The sequence below is a fragment of the Trichechus manatus genome, unplaced genomic scaffold (genome assembly GCF_000243295.1).
Source record: "Trichechus manatus latirostris isolate Lorelei unplaced genomic scaffold, TriManLat1.0 scaffold00013, whole genome shotgun sequence".
Taxonomy (NCBI): domain Eukaryota; kingdom Metazoa; phylum Chordata; class Mammalia; order Sirenia; family Trichechidae; genus Trichechus; species Trichechus manatus.
This window is the reverse complement of record NW_004443949.1, coordinates 13,810,590-13,838,347: the sequence shown is the minus strand read 5'-3', so window position 1 is coordinate 13,838,347 and position 27,758 is coordinate 13,810,590.

The following is a 27,758-nucleotide window of genomic DNA, read 5'->3' as shown; positions in this document are numbered from 1 at the left end:
GTTTACCTACTGCCTGTCTCCCTCTGGCCAAGTAGGTCCACATAGGTGGGCTGTAAGCTTAATGATATGTGTACCCCACTAACACCATAGCTGAGGAGACAAAGAAAACTTCCTCTCTTTGCTATTTGATACCCCAGACTACAGGACTAATTATAGCTTTTCAACCCTGCTAACAAACATCCTAATGCATCATGCCCCCTGATTCCCTGATGGGGGGAGGGTGATTATCCCAGAATTGTATCCTTCTAACCATGCTAACAAACATCAGGGCTCAGTGAGGGAGGAGGGTAGGGTTCTGAGCCCTAGAGATGCTAACTGGAAGAGGAATAGAGAAAATAATGGCCTCCTGGCTTAGCCAAAGGAATGCCTCCTCACAGTAACATTGGCTATAGTGGGCAGCCATTTCTTGCTGTTGTTAAAGGGTATGTTTTGAATGTTTCATAACTAACCTGGATATGCAGTATAGATTTTTGCGGATTCTCTTTATCAAACCAAGGAAATTTCCTATTTCTGGTTTGTTAAGAATTCCATGTTAATGGTTGTAGGAATTTATCAATGGCATTTCTGCATGTTTTAAGGTCATTGTATGATTTTAATCCTTTAATCTGTTTATGAAATTTTATCATTCTTATGTATGACTTTTGACAGGTGTTTATATCAATACTATTAAAGTTTAATGAAATAAGTTAAGGAATGTTTCCTCTCTTTCTATATATTGGAATTTTTTTTCATAACATTGGTATCATTTTTTGGAATATTTGGCTAATTAAAGTTTCTATGCCAAGAGATTTCTTGTTTTGAAAAAAAAATACCTAATCATTTTTCACTTTAATCGTTCTAGAACTATTTAGGTTCTTTTATTTTTCTTGAATCAGTTTTGGTAGCTTATTCTCCAAAATTCAAAACATTTCTTCTTCATATAAAAAATGTTACCTTAAACATGTATATGTATTTACTAATTTTTACCTCTTTAAAGCCTGTGTTTTCGTTTTAAAGCCTGTGTGTCTCTTTTTCATTAGTAACGTTTTTCCTTCGTGCGTTCTCTTTATATCTCTCTTTTTTTTTTAAATCAGTCTGCCTAAGGTTAGCCAATTTTGTTGATGTTTCCAAAGTATCAACTTTGTTTTTTCATTTTCTTTCTTGTATATAAGTTTTCTATTTCATTAAGCTTTGCTCTGATGTTTATTTTTCTATTTTTTATTCCTACAGGCTTATTCTGTTGTTTGTTTTATAAATGCATTTTCTCTTTAGCTCATTAATTTTCAGTTTTTTTTCCCTGACTAACGTATGCTTAATTTAAGCATTGCTTTTGATACATCTGCCATGCAATTTATTACATACAATTTTATTCATTTTAAGTTCTAAATAGTTCTAACATCTTCTCTTCCATTGGCTTCCTGTTTTGAGTTAGAAGTTACTTGTTTACTCCTCTTGCCTGTAGAACTTTCCTGTGGATGAAACTAAAGCTTCTGGAATTGTCAGATTTTCTGTACTCTAGTTTTCTCCACACCTATGTATCATTGATGTTGGTATCATTTTTAATTTTTTCTAACTTTTTTGGTTTCCTTATCTTTAGTTTGGGACTAGAAAGGTCTTGAAATTTTAATTTAAACTGTTATATACAACCAGAAGTTTGTATTATGAATTTTAGAATTTCTTTATTCTTAATTATTTAACTTTGCATTAAATCACCATCTTACCTGTAATCTGCTTGAAGGCAGGAATCACTTTATACATTTCAATTGTATCCATCATCACCTAGCATAACAGAAGACCCAAGAGAAATATTGATTGATCGGTTATTCTTTTTGAGAGAACATGAAAAGATAAGGTTCAGAAAATTCTTGTGAATAAATTGCCATTTGTAGATTAAACATTCTAAGTTAACTTACTTGAGTTGGTTGTAATTCTTTTCTATATAAATTCAGTAAAACATACTCTTTAAGGCATATGATACAGATGTTTTTACATGTTCAGTAAGGTCTCTCTGAACTGAAAATTTTGAAAAATACTTTTTAATAGTAGAAAAAGAAAAAAAAAGCCTGTGATATGCCTTTCAGACAATATTTTCAGCTAGACTTTTTCAGCACTAAACATCATCTTGTTCTTCAGCCTGTGGGTGATTGATGTGTTTCCATCCCAGATATGTCAGAAGTCAAAGTAATGTTTCATTTTACTTTTATATCCAAGATGTCATTTCTACAAATCTTAAACATGCTTTGGAAAGTTCCAAACCTTTCTGAACAGCTATTTAATGAACTGTGAACAAATCTCTGCAGTAAATTGTTGTTATATATAGTAGAACCATTGTGTATATAAGCACTTTAAAGCTCAGTTATGAAACAGTGTTAGCAATGAAACTTGCATTAAATAAACCAGTTTTTAACATGTTACCCTTATTTAAAAAAATGCAGTGAATTTCAATTTTCTCAACATAAACAGCAAAACTTAGTGTGGTTTAGTAGAATGACCATTAGTCTGGAGACCAATATCATTGTAGTAGATTATACTATTTTCACAAGTATTTGCTCTTCTTCTGTGCAGAGGATCATTCTTTCTTGTCCCACGGAGGGCAGTCTTACCCATGTGACTTGTGACATACTGGAGGATTATGTACCCTGTCCAGTTGAGTTAGGATTGACCATGTGATTTATCTTAGTCACTTAAATGTGAACAGAAGTGAAACATGGCATTTCTAAGAGTAGCATTAAAAGTCAGATTTGGTTAGCAATGACTTTTTCCTTCCTCCATAGAAGTAGCAATGTTGAAGATAGAAGCTTCTCTGTCAGCCTGAGTCCTAGCATGAAGATGATATAGATCTGAATTACAGATGAACATATATGGACATATACCATGAGTGACAAAAATCTTTGTTATTCTATCCCACTGCAATTCTGAGTTTTTTTAAAATTACCTCTATATAATCTAGCCTGCGCTGATTAACAAATCTTTGAATCATAATCCTGGTTTTATAAATTTTTGTTGAATTGATACTAAGCTATTTTGACTGCTGGAGTCTCATAATAATTCAAATACAACATAGTACTATAGTTTTTTTTAAGCTAAAATTCATTCATTCACCCATTCACTTATTAATTCAACAAATATTTTTTACAGTCTTATTATGTGATTGGCACTGTATTTTCATTGGTAATACATCAGTGAACAAAAAAGGCATCTAGCAAATAACCATGGTGGAGACAGATAGTAACCCACCAACCTCACAACTAATTACAAGTAATATGAACACTGTATTTTACCATGTGTTCAGAAAACATGTAACGTGAGAATCTAATCTAGACCTAAGGGTTAGGAAAGAGCTTTCTAAGAAAAATAATATTGACTTAAGTTGAAATAAATAATAAACAAACAAAAACAGATAGTCAGGGAAAATGTCAGAGTAAAGACTTCCAAAAATTCTCCCCTCTATAAAAGCAAGGGGAATACTAGAAAAAAAAGTTTAAATGTATATAAATATATATTTAAATATATATAAATATTTAATATTTCTATATTAAGGTATATAATTACATAATTAATTTTTTCAGAAGTTTAGAAATTAAATATTTGTCACAATCTGGGGAGAATTTATTCAAGAAAAATGGTTAAAACTCAGTAAGAACAATGAACTTTGTTGCAAGTTACTTGTTCTATTCTTATCTCTTGCTCTGCAGGAATCTTTAAGATGTACTTCCTGAAATCATAGTGAAAGCTAGCAAACTGGAAGACACTATAGAGGACAGAATGGTATTGGAGTGTCTTTAAGGTCCTATTCCCATAGCTTTTTCATTATATGCCTTGTCTATTGATCCCAGGAAGTCCCAACTTATAAGTTTTCTTTAGTTTACCTGACTTGGAGCTCACCCAGTGTGGTCAGCGTTTTCCCCTGGAGGTGTTTGTCCAAAACAGTCAGAGATAATTGCTTAATACCACCACAACCTGAGGTGGTAGATAACAGTTATGACAAACAATAGGCTAATCAAAGCTAGGCTGAAGAAGCTTAAATGGAAAACCTTGGGAAGGAGATGGTCATAGGTGACTTTGAAAAGGTCTGGCATATTCCTGGGAATCTACATGGCCACATGCATGAATAGGGCTATATGTATCTTCAGGCGACACCTGAAAAAGATCTAAGCCTCCACTCAGAGCAAATCTTCAGCCTCTACACAATCAAGAAGTGAAAGACAAGGCAGAGTTGTGAACTGTCTTGTTGTGTGTAGAAGGCATGTACCAACAAACACACAGATCGTCTCAGCAAAGACATAGGGAGACTTATTGGTTCCAAGCAGTTAAAGAAATCTCTGTCTAATTTTTAACTAATTACTAAACTGCCAAGCTGAGACATCAATGGTCACACACTCAAAAAAATACAGACTTTACATAGAAAATACTTTACATAGAATACATTTCTTTACATAGAAAAGTCACTAAACAAACAACAATAATAACCACAAGCCTCAGGGAGAAGAAAAGATTTAATTTCCAGAATTGTCACACTATATTATTAAAAATGTCAGTTTTCAACAACAAATTATGAGACATGAAAAGAAATAAGGATGCATGGAACATTGAAAACAAAAAAGCAAACCCATTGCCACTGAGTTGATTCTAACTCATGGAGACCCCATAAGATACAGAGTAGAGCTGCTCTGTATGGTTTTCTTGTCTTTAATCTTTCTGGAAGCAGATGAACAGGGCTTTCTTTTGCAGTGTTCCTAGGTGGGTTTGAACTGCCAATCTTTAGGCTAGTAGTTGAACACAAACCACTTACACCACTCAGGGACCTATACATAGGATAGAAATAAGTCAATAGATCCTATCCCTGAGGAAGCACTGATGTTGGACTTATTAGACAGACTAAAATCAACTATTTGAAATATGCCAAGAAAACTAAGCCCTGGTGGCACAGTGATTAAGCATTTGGCTGTTAACCAAAATGCCAGCAGTTATAATCCACCAGCCACTCCTTGGAAACCCTATGGAGCAGTTCTATAGGATTTCTATGAGTCAGAATTGACTCGACACAATGGGGTTTAAGAGAACTAAAGCAGCAATGCTTAAAGGAATAAAAGAAGATAACAATGTCTGATCAAATAGAAAATAGAGATAAAATTATTTTTAAATAATTAAAAATTTGGAGTTGACAAGCTTAATAACTAAAATTAAATATTCACTAAAATATTTACTAAAGAGGTTCAATGACTGGAGCACGTGGAAAAAAGAATCAGTGAAAGTGAAAATAGTTCAACTGAGACTATCTTTTCTGAAGAATAGAAAGAAAAAAGAAAAATGAACAAAGCCTCAGAAACCTGTGAGATACCATCATGCATACTATGATATACATAATGGAATTTACAAAAGGAAGAGAAAGAAAAAAGGAGAAGAAGGGCTATTTGAAGAAATAATGAACAAAATTTCCTAATTTTGATGAAAAACTTTATCTAAACACACAAGAAGTTCAACGAACTCCAATAAGAATAACTCAAAGAGACTCATACCTACACACATTGTAATCAAACTGAAAACAAAAAGAATAAAAGATAAGCTTAAAAAGCAGCAAAAGAGAAGTGACACATTGTGTTGAAGCAATCCCAACAAAGTTAGTGTTAACTTCTCATCAGAATCCGAGAAATGGAATGAGATATTCATGGTGCTGAAAGAAAACTATGGGCAACAAAGAATTCTATACTTACTAAAACTATCCTTCAAAAAATAAAGGCGATATTAAGACATTCTTAGAGAAACAAAACTGAAAGAATTCATTGGTGGCAAACATATTGTAAAAGAGATACTACACAGAATCTTTCAGGAATAAATGAAAGGACATTAGACAGCAACTCAAATCAGCTTGAAAAAATAAAGAGTGCCAGTAAACATAATATACCAGTAAATATAAACATCAATGTCAATGCATTTTTTAATTTGTGACACTTTTTTCTTCTATCTTATTTAAATGACAAATGTGCAAAGCAACATTATAAACCTATTTAATGGCCATACCTGTATTAAGTGTAATTTGTATGACAATAACAGCATAAAGGACAGGGAAGGGACGGAGGTAAATAGATGCACAAATTTTTATATAATTCAAATTAAATTGGTATTAATCCAGGATAAAACCGCTTTGCTGTAGAGTCAATTCTGACTCATAGCGAACCTATAGTGATGCCATAGGACAGAATAGAACTGCCCTGTAAGATTTGCAAGGCTGTAATCTTTAAGAAAGCAGACCAGCACATCTTTCTCCTGCAGCGCAGTTAACGAGTTCAAACCGCCAACCTATCTAAGAGAATTGAGAACACAAAAAAAAACCTGTACACGAATAGTTGCAGCAACATTATTTACAACAGGCAGGGCTCTTTCAAGCAAGAAGTAGAAACAAAATGTTCATCAACTGATGAATGGATAAACAATATGTTGTATATCCATACAATAGAATTTTATTCAGCCATAAAAAGCATGATGTTCTGATAAACCTATAACATAAACGAACCTTGAAAACATTACACTAAGTGAAAGAACCAATAAACAAAAGGGCACAAATTGTGTGTCTCTATTTATATGAAATGTCTATAATAGGTAAAGCCTAAAAAATAGAATGTGTAGTAGTGATTGGCAGGGATCGGGGTGGGGGGAGGAATGCGTAATGACTGTTAATGGGTATGAAGCGTTCTTTTTAGGATGATGATAAAATAAAATTAGATAATGGTAATGTCTGCACAACTTTGAATATACTAAAAACATTGAATTGTACACTTTAAAAGGGCGAAATTTGTGATATGTGGAAAGAATATTTTTAGACAGAGGTATATGTATCTGAAATAACCTTGACATAAAAAGAAGCTTCTCACATTTTTGAAACTGAATGTTACTATAGCATGTTGAGTAGCTAACTACAGGGCTAGAGAGGTTACCAAGAGAGCCACATCGTGTAAGACTTGTTTGTTTTTTTGTTTTTGTTTTAGCATTTTAAAAAATGGTTCATTGTGTTACAGGTAAAAGTTTATACAGCAAATTAGGTTCCCATTTAACAATTTTTGTACAAATTGTTCCCTGTCATTGGTTAAAATGTTTGCAATGTGTCAGCATTCTCATTATTTCCACTCTGTTTGTTCTGTTTCCATTTATCTAGCTTCCCTGGCCCTCGTGCCTTCTTGTCTTTGCTTTTGGGTAAATGTTGACGGTTTGGTTTCGTATACTTCATTATTTAAGGGAGCACATTCGTCATGGGTGATATTATGTATTTTATAAGCCAATCTATTACTTGGCTTAAAGGAGACTTCTGGGAGTGGCTTCAGTTCCAAGTTGAAAGGGTATCTTAGGCTGATAGTCTCAGGGATTCCTCTAATTTCTATCAGTCCAGTAAACCTGGTCTTTCTTTCTTAAGAATTTGAATTTTGTCCTATACATTTCTCCCATTCTATGCGAGAGCTCCTATTGTGTCCCTGGTCAGAATGGTTGGTAGTGGTAGCCCGGCACCATCTAGTTTTTATGATCTCAGTCTAGAATAAGTCATGGTTCTTGTGGGCTAGTTTCTTCTTTGAGTCTTTGATTTCCTTCATTCTCTTTTGCTCTAAACGGGAAGAGACCACTAGTATCTAAAACGGCTGTTAGCAAACTTTTAAGACCGCAAACAAGGATGTAGAATATTATCTTCATGAACTATGTCATGCCAATTGATTCATTCCATGCTATTATCCTAAGCACTTTAACCCAGTAAACCAATCCTGTGACGTGTGTAGATATGTCGAGATGGTCTCCCTAACTGTGCCCGCTATGTGTTTTATTATATATACAAATATATATGTTGTACACCCAAACATGTACATACTTTTGTCTACAAATATTCCTATATATGCATGTGCATGTACTCATACATACTTTCTTATACACATATAACATACATATCTACCTAGGTAACCACACACATTTTTTTGTTATTTCTATTGTTGAAAAATTGTGTATGTTAAAATATTTACCGTAACTGTCCTTTATTCTAGCGTACCTCTCAGTGTCTCCATTTACCTGCATCAAGTTATGCCGACTTCCTCCATATTGTGCATTGCCTATCTCATCATCAGAAATAATGGGTGTCTAATATCTAGCAAATGATCCCCCCTCTTTCCTCATATCTCTATTAATCATCAAAGAATGTTGCTTTCCGTGTGTATACATATTCTTGACTTTTTATAAAAGTGAGATCATACAATATTTGTCTTTTTGTGATTGACTTATTTCACTCAACATAATGTCCTCCAGATTCGTCCATGTTATAAGATATTTTGCAGACTCACCATTATTCTTTATAGTTGCAGAGTATTCCATTGTATGTTCGTACTACAATTTGTTTATCCATTCATCCATTGATGGGCACTTAGCCTGCTTCTATCTTTTTGCTATTGTGAATAATGCTGCAATGAACATGGGTGTGCATACTTCTATTCGTGTCACTGCTCTTACATCTCTAAGATATATATCCAGGAGTGGTGTTTTAATACTTTTTTGCATTGTTCCAAGAGCAATAAAGTGTCACTGAATAATTTTAAATAAAGGTGGATTATAATAAGATTTGCATTTCTAAAACACCTCCCTGGTTGCTATGTCGAGGATGAACATGGAGAGTAAGATCAGATGTTGGGAGGCACATCAGGAGGCTACTACAGTAATCAAGATGAAAATGTATCAGCTCAAAATAGATGTTGACAGATCAGAAGGAGATAAACAGCCTGATTTGAGATAGATTTAGGAAGAAGAATCACTTGGACTTGTTACTGTTTGATGTCAGTTTTCTAGTATGTGTAACTGGGTGGCTGGGGCCATTTCAGGAGTATGTAAGATGTTGAGATGGGGGTACACTCCCAGGGAAGGGGAGAAAAATCTAGAGTTCAATGTCGGGTATGTCAATTTAGAAACAAAAACAAAAGCAAAAAAAAAACCTCTTTTAGACAGAATATCAAATTCTCATGGACTCCAGACTGAACCCTGAAACGGTTGGCCTGACATAATGTTTAAACTTTAAACCAACAGTATTCCCTGAAGTCTTCTTAAAATCAAACAATAGTTTAACTGTTAAAGAATGCCTGCCTTGAGCATTATGCTCTTTTAAGATCATTCTGTATGGGATCAAATTCACAACAGCAGAAGGATTAGATAGGAACCTTAGGGGGTAGTGAGTTTATGTTAATGGGGGAGGAACAACTCAGAAAAGGAGGGTGAGAATGGTTGCACACCTTCTAGAATGTAATCAATATCTCTGAATTGTACATACAGAAACTGCTGAATTGGTGTATGTTTTGCTGTGTATATTCTCAACAACAAAATAAATAAAATTAAAACAAAAACTCTGTTGGACATCTAAGTTGAGAGGCCTGTTTGGACAGATGTCTGGAACTCTTAGGACAAGTTCAGTTTGAAGATGAACATTTGGACATTATTCATGTGTAGGTAGAAATTAAGCCTCAGAACAATATGTGTTCCCAGGAGTAAAGAAAGTAGAGTAGAAAAAAAAGAATTTCTGGTAGTCACTTAAACAATAGGTAGAAGAGAAGGAGGTGGCAAGAAACACTGAGAATCAGTGAAATGGAAAAGAGGAAAACAGGTGTTTTTTTGTGGAAGATATGGAGTAGCAGTATTTCAAGTAGGAGAGAGTAAAGAGTTGCATCTAAATGCTGTAGAGAGTTTATGAAAGATAATGACAAATGTGTCTATTTGATGTTGGAATTGAGAAGTGACTAGTATACTTAGCAACTTCAGTGGTGGAAAGTGAGGGCAAAAGTCATATACAAGGGAATTAATCAGTAAGCCTTACTAAGTATGATGTTTGCAAGAAATTTCTGAACGGGAGCAGAGATATAGGGCTGTAGCTCTAAAAATTATAGAAAGTTTGCAAAATGAAAAGTAGTAACTAAATACAAATTCAATTTAATTAGCTGTGTTAATAACGGACTGTGCAATACATTCTCATATGTTTCTTTCATGAAAAATGAGGGTGTTAAACTAGATGAGGGAGTCCCTGGGTGGTGTGAACGGTTAACATGCTCAGCTGCTAACTGAAAGGCTGATGATTTGAGTCCTGCCAGAGGTGCCTTGGAAGAAATACCTGGTGATCTACTTATGAAAAATCAGCCATTGAAAACCCTATGGAGGCAGTTTTACTCTGACACACATGGGGTCACCATGAGTTGAAATCAACTTGATGTCAACTGATATTGGTAGTCTAGATGATATCTAAGAATTTTTGTAATTCCATGATTAAGAAGTGAAAATATTGTCAATATTGTTTATGTTTTATTATAGCATTAGAAGCAGTATTATTTTCCTACTTTGTATATTTAAAAACATGTAAATATAGTATTATGTGTATAGCCAAATCAAACCGAATTAGTGAGTCTTTATGATGAACAAACTTTAGGACATGTCATGTTACGTTAAGAATATTTAAAAGTTTGTTGAAGGAATGAGGGCAGTACATGATTATTATATTAATTTGATTAAGGCCCCACAAAGTGGCATGCCACTTCAACAAAGCAGTGAAATTAACCCTTCTTGCGCCCTCCACCCAAAAAAACAAAAACCAGAAATAATAACAGCTTATTATCTCATTCCATAGGAATCCCATTTTATCCTTAGTGTTAAGCAGTCTCATTACCAGACATGAGTGTAAGTATCTAATAAACTTAACTTCATGTTTTTTAACCTTTAGAGGAAGGAAATATTTTCATTTTTGAGGGAATTTGTAACCAAATTAATCTCAACCATTGGAATATTTAAGAGATATTTTGACTTAAAAACATACACAAAATACCTCCCTACTTTAGTCCCACATTACGTATTGCTTCTTGATTAGGCAACTAATTTGCATTTTCATCATTTTTTTCAGATTAAACAGAATTTACTAAGTAACTGTTGTGTGTAAGGGCTTGTGCTTGCTACTGGAGTAAAGATACAAATATGGACTAGAGTTAAAACTTCAAGTTTGTTAAGATATCTAGAAGATTTGAATTTGAGTCTAAGCTTGTCCTACTATTAGCCATGTCCCATTAAGCCTAATCTTAAATTCCCTAATTCTTAATGCTTTCATGTGATTTAAGGTAGTAATAGAATTGTTAGGAAATTAAATAAGAAAAAAGTAGTGTAAAATACTCAGAACAACAGTAATAGGAACACAGTAAACTCTAGAGAAATACAAGCTATTATGTTGGTGACAAGGAGAAAATTTTATGGTTTCCTTTCAACCAAGTATTTTGTACCCTTTTAATTTGTTTAATCCCTCTCCACTGAGTCAATGCCAACTCATAGCGACTCTATAGGACAGAGTAGAACTGATCCATAGGTTTCCAAGGAGCAGCTGATGAATTCGAACTACTGACCTTTCGGCTAGCAGCTGAGTTCTTAATCACTACGCCACCAGACAGTAGAATCACGACAGCATAAACTTGTTTTTTTTTTTCTTCTTCTGAACTACAAAGAGGTTCTATTATTATCGAGGAAATGTTCATTTTTGAAAATTGTCTTTAATTTCACTAGTGTTATTTTTCTTAATTTGAGGTTTTCTAATAATCTTTTGTGAGATTTTTTTAGGCAAAATTTAGTATATATGGTGACTTACAAACACTTATTAAAGTTTATTCCAGACAAGTGTCACCTGCTAGCAGAAAGTATATAAAATTTAAAATCCTACGTAATAAAAATAATGTTAATATTCATGTTCCATCAAGAGTCAAGCTCAGGTTATCAAGTCACATAATTTAGAAGTGTTCTCTACCAAATAATATCCTTAATTCACACCAACCATCCTATTCATCTCAAGTCAAGGTCAATATTATTGCAAAATATAAAGACGGCGATATAAATTTAGCTACTGATTATTAGGAATATCATGTAAGTCCATATTCATAGGACACAGACTTTTTGGAATTGCAAATTCTACATTTAAGCTATCAGCACATGTATTTATATAATACCTACTATTGAAATACTCAGGCTCTTTGACAATATTGCCAATAAAATATGAAAGACGTTCTTATTACTTTAAACTGCACAGTGCTCTGAAGCCAAAGAGAGGGGATTAACTCCACTGTTCGAAAGCCAATACCAAAAGAAGCCCTTTCATCTTTTACTGAATTCCTAGCAGTCAGAGCAAAGGCACAGAAAAACTTCAAGGGGCAGAGAATTTCATAATCTTGGATATACGGTGTATTTTTTCAGTAACTATAAAAGAAGGCAATTATTTGCTGAATTCTAAAAGAACAAGCCATATTGTCAGAGCAAGCATTTGGTTTTTCAATGGATCTGCCATTCAGAGTCTGTTTGGGTGTTTTAAAAATAGCTAACTCAAACTACCATACCTTTTTTTCAGGTGTGTATGGGCTTAGCATTAACATACGGATAAATTTGACATCGTCAATGTTATGTAAATGACGTGTTTTTATTTTCACCTAAATGTCTTGATATACGTTTCTTCCTGGAAGAATTTATATGTATGAAAATAGTTATATGTGTATGCCTAAGAGCAGCCTGTAGTATTCAAAGGTGTGCCTCATCCTGAACAGTGTCTCCCTCCCATGGCTTTGAGTCACTCATCATAATGCCCAGAATCTCTTTGGTGGCTGTCAGTATTTAGGGTAAATCTCCCATTTTATCTTTGGACAGATTGTAAGCTAATTTTAACCAAATTTTAATTTATATTTTTGAAATACTGGCAATAATCAGAGGGAGAGAGCAAAAGTTAGAGATAGAGAGAAAACATGGAAGTTTAGATATGTGAACTATTTCAGGTTTTAAATTCAGAAAAAGTATGGACAAAGTCAGACAGATCAAAACAAAGATTGATATACTTTAAGAAATAAAAAATGAAACACAAGAAAAGTCATAAAAGAAATTATACAGTCAAAATGTAAACTTAAAATGTTTGCACCTGCCTCTCTAGTTCTAGTATATGATTCTGCAAGTTTATAACTAATAGGGAACCTTACACAAGTTATGATGGCACCAAAAAAAAAAAAAAAAAAAAAAAACTTCCTGTCACCTGTCATTGGTAGTAGAGGAGGTATTGACAAATGTATAGCTCTCCCATACTAGGAGCCCTGGTGGCACAGTAGTTAAGCGTTTGGTTGCTAACCAAAAGGTCGGCAATTTGAATCTACCAGCTGCTCCTTGGAAACCCTAAGGGGCAGTTTTACTCTGTCGTATATGGTCGCTATGAGTTGGAATCGACTCGATGACAACGGGTAATGGTAATGGTATGGCAATACCATTGCAAATTAGAGCAGACTCACAAAATGCCATCACATTCAATATAGCTTGATGCCTGAAACATTTACACTAACTCCCACATACAGTTCACTATATTCCAATTTTTCACGAACCGCATTAGCTATAGGGGTTTCAGTAAGCACTGATAAAATACAAAAATAGCCACTGCAGGGGAACACGGCCTTTAAGATTAAAAAAAAAAAAAAAAAAAAAAAAGTTCTCCAAAAGTTTATATGCTTATTAGATTGCCTGTGTCTTCTTTTATACTTAAAAATGAATTTATTCAAGAAATAATGTTGTAAGCATGCAAGGTACCATGCTAGATTATGTAGGGAATACAAAGGCTTATCAAATGTGGTGTTCTACCTCAAGAAATTTACAACTAAAATTGAAAGAAAATATAAATATCACACAAAGCTATATATTATTTAATATAAATGGCACATAGGAAGCCTCTGGATTTTCTAAGAAGGTAGAAATAATCCTTAAGAAGAATTACTTACACTGGACATTGATGAATAGATAGGATCTTGAGACAGCATTACCAGACTTATTAAGTAAATGGTAGTTACAGATGGTCTTTTTAAGCATTGTAATTGCATGATCAATGTACATAGGAGATTCTTACAGGCATATGAAAGATGAGTAAAACCAAAATCTAAACCTGTTGAAGATGGGTCATTCCGACTCATAGCAACCCTATAGGACAGAGTAGAACCACTCCATAGACTTTCCAAGGAGTGCCTGGTGGATTTGTACTGCCAGCCTTTTGGTTAGCAGCCATAGTGCTTAACCACAACATCACCAGGGTTTCTGAAAGATGAATAGGAGGTGTCAAATTTGTGAAAATGATTAGCCAGCTGTTTGTGAAAATGATTGGCCAATTGTTTGTTGTATTTTATTTCATTTTTCAGTGAAATAATTATTAAATCCCTAATGTTTTTCATCCATTGAGAAGACAAAACATTAAGAAACAAGATTGCCTCTCAAAGATGTTCATAGTTCAGGGTATATATAGTTGTTTCAGATGAAAGTAATGTTTTTTTTGTTTAATTTTTGCTTTTTTTTTTTTATGCCCACCCTGGGATTCAAATAAATTTAGATATTTCCAGTGAACCTGTGGCACACTCCAGAAGGATGCTTCAATGAGAAATTTGAAGAGTCCTTATGGTAATAAAAATAATATAATTAAAAAAAAACAAATTTTGGCCCTGAAGGAAGAGACAATTTTAAGAACAGCATAGTAATTATCACTAGGATATAACTTGCAGTCCAGTCTCTTGTGAACTCACATCTGAGTCCTCTGAAGACATCCTGCCTGAATTTAGAGACCATCTTAAGAATCCATTTGATACACTGAACACTAATGACTGAAGATTAAAAGATTTATGGGAAGACATCAAGGACATGATGCATGAAGACAGTAAAAGGCCATTAAATAGACAGGAAAGAAGGAAAAGACCAACATGAATGTCAGAGGAGGTTCTGAAATTTGCTCTTGAAAGCAGAGTAGCTAAAACAAAGGGAAGAAATGATAGAGTAAAAGAGTTGAACAGAAGTTTTCAAAGGGCAGCTCAAGATGACATATACTATAATGAAATGTGCAAAGACCTGAAGTTAGAAAATCAAAAAGGGAGAACACATCAACATTTCTCAAACTGTAAAAATAAAAGAGAAAATACAATTCTCAAGTAGCAACACTGAAAGATTTTATGGGCAAAAAATTAAATGGTGCACAAAGCATCAAAATAAGATGAAAGGAATACGCAGTCATTGTACCAAAAAGAATTGGTTAACATTTAATCATTTTAGAAGGTAGCATATATGATCAAGAACCACTGGTACTGAAGAAAGAAGTTCAGTCAGCACTGAGAGCATTGATGATAACAAGACTCGAGAAACTGACATTATACCAGTTGAGATGCCTCAACAAACTGATGCAAAACTGAAAGTGCTCACTCGTCAATGCCAAGAAATTTGGAAGACAGCTACCTGGCCAATTGACTGGAAGAGATCTAACTCCTGCCCATTCCAAAGAAAGGTGACCAAATGGAATGCTGAAATTATCAAACAATATCATTAATTCATTAAAATCATACACTGGTAATATTTTGCTGAAGGTAATTCAAAAATGACTGCAGCAGTGCATCTACAGACAACACTCAGAAGCTCAAGATGGATTCAAAAGAGACGCAGAATGAATAATATTATTGCTGATGTTGGATGAATCTTAGTTGAAAGTAGAAAATAGTAGAAAGGTGTTTACCTGTGTTTTATTGACTATGTGAAGGCATTTGACTGTGTGGATCATAACAAATTATAAATAGCATTACAAAGAATAGGAATTTCAAAACAATTGTGCTCATGTGGAACCTGTATATGGATCAAGAAGAAGTTGTTGAACAGAACAAGGTGACAGTACATGGTTCACAACTGGAAAAGCTGTGTGGCAGAGTAGTATCTTTTCACTTCATTTATTTAATCTGTATGCTGAACAAATAGTCCAAGAAGAGGGACTATATGAAGAAGAATATGGCATCAGGATTGAAGGGAGGCTCATTAACAGCTTGCGATATGCAGATGACACAATTTTTCTTGCTGAAAATGAAGAAGACTTGAAGTACTTACTGATGAAGGTCAAAGACTACAGCTTTCAGTATGGATTACACCTGAGTATAATAAAAATGAAAATTCTAGCAACTGGACCAATGAGAAACCTCATGATAAATGAGGAAGAATTTGAAATTGTCAGTGATTTCATTCTACTTGGATCAACAATAAACATCCGTAGCAGCAGCAGTTGAAAAATCAAACAACGTATTGCACTGGGAAAAATCTACTGCAAATGACCTCAAAGTTTTCAAAAGCCAAGATGTCACTTTGATGACTACAGTGCACCTGACTAAAGCCATGTTTGTTTCAGTTGCCTCATATGCATGCAAAAGTGGGCAATGAAAAAGGAAGACAGAAGAAGAATTGATACTTTCGAACGGTGGTGTTAGGGAAGAATATTGAATATACTGTGGACTGCCAGCAGAATGAAGAATTTAGATTTAGAAGAAATACGACCCAAATGCTCCTTACTTAGAAGTGAGAATGGCAAGATTTCAGCTCACTTACTTTGGACACATCATCAGGAAAGACCAGTCACTAGAAGAAGGCATCATGGTTAGTAAAGTAGAAGGTCAGCAAAAATAAAGGAAACTTTCAGTAAGACGGATTAACACAATAGCCAAAGCAATGGACTCAAACATAGTAGCAATCACGAAGATGGCCCAGGATCAGGCAACATTTTGTTTTGTTATCCATAAGGTTCCTCTGAGTCAGAGCTGACTTGAAGGCACCAAACAGCAAAAGGTCAGTTTGAGATGGGTTTCTGCTACTTTCAACAGAAAACCTTTACTTGATATAAGTAACAAAAATTAATTTCAAGCCTTATAGCCATGTGAAATAATGCTACCATTTCAATGCCAAGAAATGTGGAAGAGAGCTACCTGGCCAACTGACTGGAAGAGATCAACAAAACTTGGAAGATGTTGTAGAGGTACAGTTTAGGAATGTGAACATTTCAATATTCTGGTATTAAATTGAAGGTTAAAATATCCATCTGGCTGATGCAACATGATGACAATGATTTTTTTCATTTATATATTTAATTAAGCAATTAAAAATAAAGCAAGTATTAAGTCCAGGAAGAACAAAATACGTTAAAAAAAAAAAAAGAAGAAAATGAAAAGATAGAAAGCTGCATAGCTTAGTAGTAGTTACAGTCCGAATAAGTTAACAACAGGACAGTGATTTAACAAAAAACAATGATATAATATTGCAAGGGAAAAGCTAGGAAAATGAGATATCTTTGATAATTTTAAGTTAATAGTTAATGTTTAAAATTGATCAGTTTTCAAAAGGCAGTACAGGCAGTCCCTGGGTTACAAATGTCCAGCTTATGGGCAACTGGTGCTTGCCCTTTAATGTTATATAAAATTTGTCCTCACTTTGAAACGATTGAACCAACCCCTACTCACAACAAATTCTTCACAAATACCCTCACTTGCTACACATGCAGGTTTTAAATCATTCAAAAGGCTTCCAGCCTTTTCTTGCACTAAAAATCCACTGCTGTCCAGTTGATTCCAACTCACAGTGACTCTGTAAAGTAAGGCTAAATAACAACCCTATGCACCTGTTCCAACTTACCTATAAGGCACAGTTTGGAACAGATGTCTTTTGTAACTTGGAGACTGCCTGTATAAATCTATTATTTGGAAATATGAAAAGTGGAATAAGAAATAACTAAAAGATTTTGGAGAGACTTGTTTTGGAGTAGAAGTGGGGTGAGGAAAGCAACTGAAGATTTTCTTTATAAGAGTTTAGTTCTATTTGATTTTTTTTGAACAATGTGCAGATATCGAAAGGAAAGCTCCAGATTTAAGACACAAATGGCGTTGATGCCCGGTATCTATCCAGAGTGCATGTTTTCCACTCTCAAGAATAAGAATAAGGTGTTTGTGAATATCTCTGAATACTCTCTCTGTCATTCTAGTGGATTCTTACAGTTCTATTTGCCTATATCTTTGAAAACAGAGATTTTTTAAATGGTTGTGTTTGTTTCACTTATTACCATATTTGTTAACATTTACTATATCCAGACAATATAGTAGGTCTTAGGGCTATAGATATAATGGAAAATCTTCTTTGTAATGGAAATTCACATTATCTGGATGAAATAGACATACGAATAGTTAGAATTAAGTTTTAAGTGTTTAATGGATGTGCAGATAATGCTACAAGAGGAGAAAGGAGAAAAACCCACTTAGCCAGAGACAGGAAAAATACAGGGCTCAGGAGGCAAAATCTTCACTCATTACAAAAATAACCCAGAATGTTTAGAGACATGCAAACTGCCTGGCATGACAGGAAGAAAGGACACTTTTGAAGGAGAGGAGGGAGAAGACTTTGGAAAGATTGTCAGAGGTAACATCATGAGGCAAAGAGGAGTCACTGAAGTATTTTAAATAGAAGGGTGACATGATCAATCAGTAGCTGTCTGTGTGAGCCATAGCAATTCTTTTCCTGCTATAGTTCCATCGATGCATGTGGGCCTCCTCATTTCTTGGTAACTATGCTCATACAAAGGAGCCCTGGTGAGGCAATGGCTAAAGTACTTGGCTGCTAACTGAAAGGTCAGCAGTTCAAACCCACCTGTGGCTCCACAGGAGAAAAATCCTGACTTCTGCCTTAAAGACTGCAGCCTAAGAAACTCTATGGGGCAGTTCTACTCTGTCAAATAGGTCGCTATAAGTTGGAAATGACTTGACAGCACACAACAACGTGCTCAGACGTAAATTGATGTGATTCTTTGTCTAGTTTGGTAATTGCAGTTATCTTTGTTCATACCATTTTAGCTACTCCTTTTTCACTTTTCCATACTTCATAGAACTGTTCTTTTGTATGAACATTGAATTTAATTTTCCTTCAAAGCTCATACAAAATCTTCTTTGCTTTGAAATGATTCTAATCTGAATCTTTAGTTGGGAGTCTTTTATACATCCCTTACTGAGTGTTCACATACACACACACATACACACAATTTCAGCTTTATTACTATTATAAAGGATATTATTTTAAAAATATGATGAGTCTATTGAAGGCAACCAAATGTAATCTTTATTGATTACATCTAAGCATCCCACAGTGTTGAGTCACAATAAGACATTTTAAACGTATAAATAAGCATTATATATTATTCAAACACATGAATTATCCACAGGCAGACGAAGAGATGATAACATAGCTATTTTCAAATATATAAACACTTTCTTTTCAAAATGTGAGAGGCACTCATGGTTGTTCTTCAAGTTGCTCATCTGCCCTGTGTCTATGTGACAGTTACCTTTCCATCTCTGGGGCTAGATGAGATTTCCTCCTTGAGTTTTCTATTACATTTGTTGATATTAACAATTAAGTAAATAGACCTATATAATTTGAAAGTAAACAAATAAATAAATAAGATCAAATCCTTTCAATTTTTGGAGTTTTGTCATTAAACATACCAGCCAACTCCAAATCACATCAACCACTTTAAGAGAATAAAAATACCTACAGATATTTTTTCTGATAATCTTTTGGCAAAAACTGATTTAAACTGGCTGATTTAAAAGTAGTAAAAGAAATGCAAAAGGAAGAGAAATAGTAGTAAAGAATAAATAACACATCAATTTAAAATGTTTATTCACAACCCTTGAATATAAAATTTTATAATTTACTGTGTTTACATACAAAACTGTCAGTCACAATGACATTTTATTGGTAGGCCCAGAATGTACATTACTTTGTCTGTGTGAGTAAGTACTAAAAACAATTTTGACATAATGCTTGGCTATTTGACTCCATGTAGATTCAGTACAATATATCTGAGGATTTTGTCTGTTACCACAAATACGAAGTACTTGATAAAACCAGTCTCATGAGAAGAAGCTGGTGTTATTTTCCTTCCCTAGTATATTGCTATATGTTGTCACATAAAAAAAAATATTTTTACCCACAGATTGGGAAATATTGCCCTCTAAGAGTAAACATTCAAAAACTTGACTCATATTTTAGATATACATATACATGTAATGCATAGTGTGGTAAGGAGGGTGCTGCCAATCATTCCCTCCCCCATATATTTAGAGATATATCTGCTAGTTATGAGAATTAGTCACTGTTACGGACTGAATTGTTGTTGTGACTCATAGCGACCCTATGTACAACAGAACCAAACACTGCCCTGTCCAGCACCATCATCACAATTATTGTTGTGCTTGAGCCCATTGTTGCAGCCACTGTGTCAATTCATCTCATTGAGGATCTTCCTCTTTTTTGCTGATCCTGTACCAAGCATGATATCCTTCTCCAGGGACTGATCACTCCAGGTAACATGTCCAAAGTATATGAGACGAAATTGCACCATCCTCACTTCTAAGGAGCATTCTAGCTATACTTCTCCCAAGACAGATTTTTTTCTTCTTTTGGCAGTTGACGGTATATTCAATACTCTTCACCAACATCATAATTCAAAGGAGTCAATTTTTCTTCAGTCTTCCTTATTCATTGCCCAAGTTTCAAACACATGTGAGGCAATTGAAAACATCATGGATTGAATTAAGTCTCCCTAAATATTCAAGTGTGGGGTAGTTCTACTCTGACCTATAGAGTTGCTATGAGTTGGAATCGACTCAACAGCAACAGGTCTGGTTTTTGTTGATTTTAAATATGTAGAATAAATCCTAACCCTTATACTTGAGGAGGAGCCCTGATGGTGCAGTGGTTAAGAGCTCAGTCTGCTAACTAAAAGGTCTGTAGTTCGAATACACCAGCTGCTCTTGAAAATCCTATGGGGCAGTTCCACCCTGTCCTATAGGGTTGCTATGAGTTGGAAACAACTCCACAACAACGGCTTTGGTTTTTGGTTTTAGACTTGTGGATATAATCCTGTTTGGGAATAGGGTTTTCTTTTTTATGTTAATGAGACCATATTAGTGTAGGGTGTGTATTAAGACAATCACTTTTGGGATATGAAAAGGAGCAGATTATGCACAAAAGCATGCACAAACATAGGGGACAGTACATGTTGTATCAAGATCAAGGAACAGAAGCTAAAAAGAGACAAGGACCTTCCTCCAGAGCCGACAGAGAAAGCATTCCCCTCTAGCACGTATCTTGAATTTGGACTTCTAGCCTCCTAAACTGTGAGAAAATAAATTTCTGTTTGTTAAAGCTACCCACTTCTAGTATCTCTGTTATAGCAGCACCAAGAAACCCATCAGCTTCTCCTTGGGAGAAAGATGTGGCAGTCTGCTACTATAAAGATTACAGCCTTGGAAACCATATGGCGCAGTTCTATTCTGTCCTATTGGGTCTCTACAAGTCTGAATCCACTCAACAGTAATGGGTAAATTAGTGGAAGAGGATTTTTTATAGAAATAACTGGAAAAAAGCAAAAGGACGAGCCCTCACAAATCCCAACTCCATTCCTTAGAATCATCTCAGACAATTCTTAATATTTTAATATCATGGTGACTCTTTCATATTAGTACATACTTCAGGAGGAATGGTAAAATACACAGCACCTAATAGGGCAAAAATTAGTTCAGTTGTTCTAAAAGAGCAGAACCAAATGCTTGCTAGGGGAAATATTTTTTATTAAATTTTGAATTCTATCATATTGTCCATGATAACTAAAAGAATAATAATAATCACTTTATTAAAGTGTAATTTATATCCAATAAAATGCACAAATCTTAAGGGTATAGGTCAATTAATTTTAATGTGTCTACATACCTGTCACCACCATCCAGATCAGATATTGGATTTTTCTGTATCTCCTTATAGTTTCCTTCTGCCTCATTCAGTCAATCACATCCTCTTGCCTCAGGCAGCTGCTATTCTTACTTCTAAGAGTTATAGATTTACCTGTTCTAGAATGCTATATAAATAGAATCATATGGTGTATACTGTTTTCAGTCTGGGTTTTGTGAATCATCCACTTTTTTGCATGTATCAGAAATTTGTCCTTTTTATTGATGATTAGCATTCCTTTGTATGGGACCTACCACAATTAGTTTATCAGTTCTCCTGTTGGTGGACATTTGGATTGTTTCCAGTTTGGGATTATCATAAATAAGGCCGTTTAGATAATCCTGTATTACTGTTGTACACATGAGTATGAGAACAAAGACTTTTGAAAAATGTGTATAATTAATGGATCACTGACTCAGTAAGAGAAGGTGCAGGTCAGGGTTCTCATTAGTGGAAATCTATTGAAGAAAGAATTCTTTTCAATTCTCATTTGTGGGCTGGGAACCCTCTTGAGTCTAAATTTAGGCAGCAATTTGCATCAATGTTTGTTACATTACAACTAGAATGTGATTAATACTTAGAAGACATAGGTCACAAAGAATGAAACCTCTGTATGTGGAAAGGGTCAGCACTTTCATGAACATGAGGATGGGCTTTCAGACAGAGATAGCCGATCAAGGGTGAAGCTGGTGCTTCAGTGTAAACCCTTATATGGAAACTTTCCTTGTGGACCCCGTGGGATTGAAATGCCTTATACATTTGTGGGCAAGGGACAGTCCTTATAAACTGTACGTTCAACTTTAGTGTCTTTTAGGCTGTTATTTCCATTCAAGTGCACTATTATTAACATATTTTAGACAAGGAGGTAAGGGAAATATTAATGCTCTGCTGTTTTCTCTCCAAGGAGTGCTCTCCTTATGGGGGTTATAATTTGGTCTTACATTGATTATTTTTGGCAACTGGAGTATCTAAGAAGACATGGGGGAAAAAGAAAAAAACGGCCAAAAAAAAAACAGTAAGGCCAATATATGTGATTTATCTACTGGTTGGAAAAGCTCAACATCTATGAGAGGGGGAAAGGAGGAGAAAGGCAGTGCCACCTGAATTTCATAGATAAAATTTGGTAGAAAACTCCACTAGAATCTTATAATTTTGAGAAACAAGGCAAGAAACAATATAAGACTGCAAAAGGGGCTGTGATCAGTGTATTTGGGATCTTTGTCACCATTGAGGGGCAAACAATAATCAGAGGCACATGGGTGGGAAACCAAGCACATAACCATAGAAAACTGAAAGCTACTGAGTACTAACACTTTTTTAAAATTTCTTTTTACTAAGAAAGCAAAAATTTACAAGCTGATGCTCATTTTGGGGTCTAGGGATGCTCCAACGCTGTTAATGGAAGCCTTAGGAAGGAGATCTGATGTCTGTTTTGTAAATAGAATACACATGGGAAACTAGGTCTCAAAAACATGGTTTTCAAGCCAGTAGAAAAATATAACCAGCTTGGACTTCCAGAGAACTATCTGCCTAATTCCTACTAAATGACTGAATTGAGTCTATGAAACTATAGCATTAACATTCCTGATTAAAGCTTTAAACTGTGGTTCTAGTGGCGTCTAGATAAAGGGCAGAGAGCCAAGAATTATACTTTAGGAAGAATAGCAAGGACTCTTTAAAAAAGGGGAGAAGACAAAAAAAAAAAAAAAAAAAAGAGAGAGAGAAATTAATCCCAGTATTGACTGAAGCGCCGAGAGGTTAAAAAAAAAACTAGCCCAATTTCCAAAGCTAGTAAGAGGAGGAGCGTGCCTTGAACCCCTGTGTTTTTGCTTCCAATGTCTATTCTTCCTCCTCTTATCCAAATAAATGAGGTTATGAATCATCCTCACCTCTGATATGGAACAGAATTCCTAAAGGGAGAGAAAATCTTGTCTCTCAAATAAATTCTTAACAGAGTTACACGTTACTTTTCCAAAAGAGCTCAAAGAATATACCTGAAAATTTCCCCAGGGGCACTAAATGTAGAATATCATGAGGACATTCAAATACAGATTAATTATACATTTCCAAGTTTTAGGAGGACTTTCAGTTTTTCAATTAATTCCATAAAAACCAAGAGACAGTTTTATTTTTAAAATATTAATGCAAATGCAATTCATATTATGGGAAGACTATACTGATTAGCTACACAAAGAATGCCAACAGGTGGAAACAGAAATTAAACAGATATAAAGTATAACGCATGCAAATAACTATCATGAATAATGGGTGAAATTCCTTTTTTTTCGTAATCTTTGCTGAAACATCTTAAATATTATTGACTTTATGGTCTCCTTTTCCTTTGAGGGGGAATCAGAGGTGCACAGAGCTGGATGTACATCTTTTCAGTTTACAGGACTCAGGTTACATTTCTAAGCTTGATATTAACAATGGTGCAAAGTTCATGAGCTCATAATCCTTTTTCTGAGGCTAAAGGGGGAAAAAAGACATAATATAAAACTAAAATCTAACTATTTATCTATTGTGGATAAAAGGAAGGATTCAAGAAACTTAAATAATTCATCAAGAGAGGAAAGAAAGCCGTGGCTCCTTTTGCAATTTCTCTCCTTGGGCTTCACATATAATCTATCTTCGGAAAGCAATGACACACGTGAGGCTGATTTGTCCTATAGGAGTTTGTCTTCACAGCTTTTCATAACAGATCATGCTTAAAGCACAGGGGAGGCTGTCAAATATAGACACTTTTCAAAGCCTTCTTATTTTTTTTTCTTTTGAAAGTGTAAGTATGCTACATTAACTCACAAGTGTGTATTATTTTCATTTCCTTCTAACTATACAGACGTCTTATTTTTCAATTAAAATAGTGTGTTTATTTTCTTTTTAGGTTCTATTTACTCTTACCTAAAACATTGCCTTACTTAAACTGAATTACTCTTGCTTGATTAAATTTACAAATGTAGGAGACAATTGCAAACAGAACCAAGGGGCAAAGTACATAATTAATTAAACAACTGAAGTCATAATTTACCTCCAAAGGCAACTATATGCCAAGCCCTGGTCCTGAAATCATGAAAACATTGCCTATTTGCTAAAATAGAAACGTTAAACAGGAGATGGATGGTGGAAGTGTATCATCCATATTATAAAAACAATTGCTTCCATCATGAGCCTCAAAAATAAGAGTTGTATCTGATTCATATGTTCAGCAACTTAATTTTAAAAATTACTGAAAGAGCAACAAATGCAGTGTTGTAAACCTGAAATGCACAAATGACTATGTTCACTTGATGGTAAGTGAAATGGTCAGATAGACAAATAAGTAAAATAAAACACTTCGGGTTACTTAATTTAACTGATAAATACCTGAGGATACATGTGTGATTATTACACAGGGACAGTCCTCGTGAAGTTTCTAGAGCATGGGGGGAAGATAATAATCATAACATATCATGATAAAGACAATATAAGTGTTATTGTCAAAGCACAGAAGAGTTGATATTAATATTGTCTGTTAGAGTGGAGTAAGGCTAGAGAGTTAGGGAAGGATCTTGAATTATAAGTAAAATTTTAAAAGGTAAGAAATAGGGAGGACAGTGAAGCCCCCATCATCAGCATGAATAACGGCAGAACAACACCTTCACTAACTCACCTTACAACACATTCTTCTTCCTTCTGTAAGACGAAAGTTTACCTAGAGTATCACTTTAAATGTGTTACTTGCATGCTCAAAAACTACAAATACTGTCATTGTCATCTAATCAAAATATAACATCTTCTAACTGACTGTCAAGACCCTCTGTATACCCACCTACTTGGGTGTGATTTTCACTATTCCTCAGGCCTCCTCCGATGTTCTTCTCACACTATACTGCTCTCCAGTTTCTAACATGGCCACCCATATCTGCCTCTGCTTTACTCAGTGACCCCCACCCCATGCAGGTGTTGCCCCATCTTTCCACCTCCATGTATGGAAAATATACTTGCTCTTCAGAGTCTGCCTAAGTGTGTCAGATAGATAAACTCTACCATGATCATAATAAGGACAACAATGATTTGGTGGTGGAATTCTCACCTTCCTTGCTGGATACCTGAGTTCATTTCTCAGCCAAGAACCTCATGTGTAGCCACCATTCTTCTGTCAGTGGAGACTATGTTTTGCTATGATTCCAAATAGGTTTCAGTGGAGCTTCCAGACTAGGATGGATTAGGAAGAAAGGCCTGGTGATCTACTTCTGAAAATCAGCCAGCGAAATCCTTATGGATCACAATGGTCCAATCCGTAGCTAGTCATGGGGATGGCATAGGACTATGCAGTGTTTCGTTCCATTGTGCATGGGATCACCATGAGGAAGGAACTAGCTGGATGACAGCTAACAACTATATAGGCAGCAATAAGAAGTCTGAAGTTAAGCTAGTAAAGCATTCCTAAATGCAGGAAGGAGAACTGGGATATAAAGTAAGAGGTCTTTTATTTCCTAGTAATAGCAGAATCAGTTCCAACTCATTTCCAAATTTAAAGCTCAGAGATATTTATTTTCTGAGGTTTTTCTTTATACCCCACAGTCTCAGAGACCTGTGTTAAAAACATTTTCCTCAGAAATGGCTCAGCTGAGGAACATTTTAAGCCCGAACACATAAATTTACACTCCTTTCTTTTTTCTGTTTTAACAGCAGCAGGATTTTTTTTTAAATCCCATCTCATATTTTCTTAAATTTGCCATAAACAGATATTTCTAAATAAACTGTAAAGAAAAGCAATTGTTGATGGGAAGGCAGAAATCACTTACTCACATATATTTGTTTTCAACTTTCCAAAGTGTGCTTGGGAGTGCCTGTTATACATATGGTCCACTTCCACAAAATACCTGACACATACATTTTCACTCTCAATTATAACTGAAAATAAGTTGGTGTAACTGTTCAGGGTCATTAATTAGCCTCTATGCAGTGATCTAAGATAGTTCAGTGTTTTGCCTATTCCTTTATTTTTAAATTTTTTCGTCTTTGAGATAGGCAAAGCACTGCCGCACAGCTGCTAAGCACACCAGCCTCAGAAACAAATTGAGTTGTGAGATTAAATACCAGGAAACAGTTTCGGTTTTGCAAATTTGCATGGCTAACAGCCACAAGTTATCATCAGTGAAAGTTGGAGGGACCTGGTGAGTGAGCTTTCTTCTCCCTGCTGGGAAAAGCAATGGTTAGCCCTTGAGGAAACAGAACAAAACACGACAACAACAAAAAAGTTGAGTTATAAAACAGCATGACCAAAAACGCCATCTCTAAGAGCTACTTTAATTGTTGGTACATTGTATATTAAGGAGATAGTATAAAATTCATCTCTATGATAATCACCTTATTATTTTTTGTCGCATGCCCTGTGATTATACATAAGTATTGTTTCAATATTCAAAAATGCAAAAATTATCATGTTTTTACCTAACAAAGGTTATATTTATATTTAATTGATATTTGTAATTTTATATTTACTTTATATTTTATTAAAGCCTTTATTTTTTTAAGAAATGAAAAATATTCTTTTATAAAAGAAACAAGAAAATCTAGCCTTCTATTCCCTGACATTAAAACAGACAATGAGTTCTGGCTATCTTCTTTGACAATATAGCATACATCCATTTTTTCTTTTCCATTTTTGCAGGTGCCACCTGCAGCTTAATATGTATGATCTTGCATGTGTGTTTTTGCAATAGCTGTTAAACTGACCTGTCTGCCTGGGAATCTCTCTATTCTAGTTCTTTCTCTGTGCTCTTACAATATGAACCTTCCTAAAGCACTGCACACTCTATGAAGGCAGGAGCCTTAAGGACTTCTAAGTGCCATGACCTAGTGCCCCTATGCCCAAGACAGTGCCTGATCCCAGAAAACATTCATCTTTCATTATTGTTGTATGAATGATTAGAGGTTACTATTCCAATTAAAATCATATTGAGTAAAATTTAAAATGATAATTTTTGTTCTCATATTCACTGTCTTAGTTTGGATTCTCTAGAGAAGCAAAACCAGAAAAGTATGCCAATATATACAGAGAGAGATCTTTATCAAGGAAATGGCTCACAAGGTTGTAGAGGCTTGGGTCAGGATACAGGCGTCTCCTGATTCACGTAGCTGCAGGAGCTGGCAAACTCAAGATCTGTAGGTCAGAC